The sequence below is a fragment of the Sceloporus occidentalis genome, unplaced genomic scaffold (genome assembly GCF_023333645.1).
Source record: "Sceloporus occidentalis isolate IW3139 unplaced genomic scaffold, rSceOcc1.0.p SCAF_2, whole genome shotgun sequence".
In the NCBI taxonomy this organism is placed as follows: domain Eukaryota; kingdom Metazoa; phylum Chordata; class Lepidosauria; order Squamata; family Phrynosomatidae; genus Sceloporus; species Sceloporus occidentalis.
In genome coordinates this window covers 136,295,902-136,298,995 of record NW_028316982.1, presented here as the reverse complement: position 1 = coordinate 136,298,995, position 3,094 = coordinate 136,295,902, and the positions used below count along the sequence as shown (strand labels likewise).

At 34.3% G+C, this 3,094-nt stretch overlaps 1 non-coding gene across 1 annotated transcript; it reads right to left on the bottom strand.

Moving 5' to 3' along the window:
* Nucleotides 1–269: 269 nt before the first annotated feature.
* On the bottom strand, nucleotides 270–434 carry LOC149319074 (U1 spliceosomal RNA). The gene has a single exon (XR_016280339.1). It is a non-coding gene; the product is annotated as a U1 spliceosomal RNA (small nuclear RNA).
* Between the last annotated feature and the right edge of the window lie 2,660 nt (nucleotides 435–3,094).

Here is a 3,094-nt window from a genome sequence, read left to right as displayed (position 1 = left end):
AATTAAAAGCAAAGGTGAAAGAGGGGATTTTTTTTGTATCTCAGTTGGTGTCATAACATTGGCATTTACCAGAATATGAGCTTTTTGAACTGGATACATTGCCTTAATGGCCCAAATTATATATTCTCTAAAATCCATTCTCTTCAAATCTTGAAATAGGTAATTCCAGGAAAAATTATCAAAGGCTTTTTCTGCATATAAAAAAATCAAGGCCAACTTTTGTTATTATGATATTTTAAACATTGAATAATATTCAAGACTTTTCTTTGTAAGGTAAAAGCACTAATGTAGTACCCCACTAACACAAATTATGCAGTCGAGTTTCCCACATTTGTGGAAATTGCAGAGTTCAGCATACCCAAAGTCTAATTGATGAGCTTCACCATGGGAGAAGCACCTTCATGATCATGGTATATCCCCTGCTGGGTAAGTACAAACCAATTTTCTTCCTATCCACTTTCTTCACTGTCCAGCTTTCACATCCATGAATAGAAACTGGAAATATGATGGCAAGGACAATCCTAGCTTTAGTATTCAATTATATACCTTACACTTCAGGATCTTTTCTAGTTCCTTTAAAGCTGCCCTTCTAATTCCTAGTCTTCTTCTGAGTTATTGAGTGCTGTTTGCATTCTGATTAATGACCAAGCTATGGTATGGAATATCTTGAACTATTACAAGGTCTTCATAGCCTGATTAAAAATATTATTTAAATAAGCTATGGTCATTATTTTTTGTTTTTTTTAATGTTCAACTTTAAACTTGACTTTACACTTTCTTCCTTGATTTTCTTCAATACTCATTCCAAGGTGTAGCTGCAACAGGGCCCAAATAAGAAGTATGTTCCCTAAATATCAATCACCATTTTTTAGCATTCCAGAGAGAGAGAGAGAGAGAGAGAGCACTGTGGTTTTTGGTGGGTGATCACCAAATTAGCAGACATTAATCCTCTTTTGCATTAGCCTCCCAGCCTGAGGCCGGCCATCAGCACAGAACAATACACATACAAATCACTCCTGCATTCCCAGGCTCACACAGTACATATATATACCCACTTTTTTCCAGGCAAGCATTCTCTGAAGATGCCAGCCACAGATACTGGCAAAACATCAGGAAGAAAAATTTTCTAGAACATGGCCACATGGCCTGAAAAACCTACAAAAAACATGGATTTCGGCTATGAAAACCTTCGACTTCACAGAGAGAGAGCTGTTGAAAATAGTAGTAGGACAAACCATACCAATGCATTTTTAAGTTTTCATTCATTACAATTGGGCATTTTTCTAAAAAATATCATGGGCATTACTAAGCAAATGACCCATTATATTTCATTGCTATTCAATGGCATGATTCTACACTATGTTTGAACCTGGCAAATTTTTAAATTGTATTTCAAAACTGATACATGAGCACTTTATGAGAGGTTTCCATTCAGGGCTTTTCCCCTTTCCAGATCATTGATTAGTTTGATCATGTATACAGCACATGGATGGATGAAGTGATGGATAGATTATAGATGAAAATGCCACACAAAAAACTTAATGGAATTGCATAATATTAATTGTTGTGCACTGGTGTTTTATCATTTTTCTTATCAAGAACACAATGACATGCACTTTGGTGGTCTTCAGATATTTTTTAATTAATTAATATATCTTTATTTTACAAAGCTTGTGTTTTTACAAGATAAATTTTTACAAGACATTTTTACAACAGGATAAATAAAAACATATATCAACCTATATCAACAAGCTATAAATCTGTTATATATTAGGCTTACACCTGATATCTTTCCACAAGAAACTGTATAATTTTATCTTTTAATACAAAATCTTATTCCTCTATCTCTAGGTATGAATAAAAATTTTTTGTTTCTTGTACCTCTCCTTACTGAGCAGCCGTTAAGTAAAGTCTTACAGCTTCCCAATCCTTTCCCCATTTAACCATATCTTTCTTATTTATTAATGCTGTTAATCTATCTAGATCTTTCTCAGTTCCAGTGGTCTTCAGATATTTTGAACTGCAGCTCCTGTAAGTCTCAGCCAGCACAGTCAATGGCCAGGAAGGATGAGATTGTAGTCTAAAGTATCTGGAGAACTCTTAACTATCTACACATGTTTAAAGAAATAGGAGATATCAATTGAAAATTGGTAAAATGTACATGTGTACATATCCAGCAGAGGCTGGCACTCTGTATTGCAGTTACAGATCTTTAACTCTTTCAATATTCAGTAATTATACATCTTCATGACTGTAGCACTATTGCCATAATGGTAAATGCCCCCCAACCTACTTAACCACTAGCAGGCACAAGTGACAGAGTTCCATTCTGCTGGCAATCAGGGAGCAAGAGGATGATTTTTCCGGCTGCAGCAGCATCCTTCTCCTGAATCCCAATCACCAGCGAAATGTACCTACATCATTCAATGTGACTTCTGGCTGTTACGTTTGTAGATTCAAGCCAGGAGATGTTACTTAACGTATATACCAGACTATAACTGAACCTCATGTATAAGTCGAGGGGAAGTTTTAGGGCCAAAATTATGGATTTTGACATGGCCCATGGTAGCCCAGACAGTTATTAATGGGGAAATAGCAAAATAAATAAATATAAGTAAGGGTATCAGACAAGGCTTCCCACTTTCCCCTTTTTATTTATAATTGTTATAATTATTATTTATAATTAAAATGTCAAAATCAAAGGGATTAATATAATGGGAGTTGAATATAAAACTAGAGCATTCGCAGATGTCCTAATGGTATCGATTAGCAACCCAACAAATTATGTTACTGAATTAATGACAGAAATAGAGAAATTTGAAGAAATATTGGGCCTGAAAGTTAATAAAGAGAAAAAAACTATAATAACAAACAATATGAAACGTGAAGAAATTCAAATGTTGGGGGGGGGGGGGGAGTCAATGATTAAAAGTAAACAAAAAAGTTAAGTATCTGAGCATTATGATCACTAATAAAAATTCTGATCTATATGTAAATAACTATAAGAAGATTTGGGGAACTATAAAGGAAGATCTCAAAAATGGAAAAATTTAAACTTATCATTATTAGGAAAAATTGCCATAATTAAGATGAG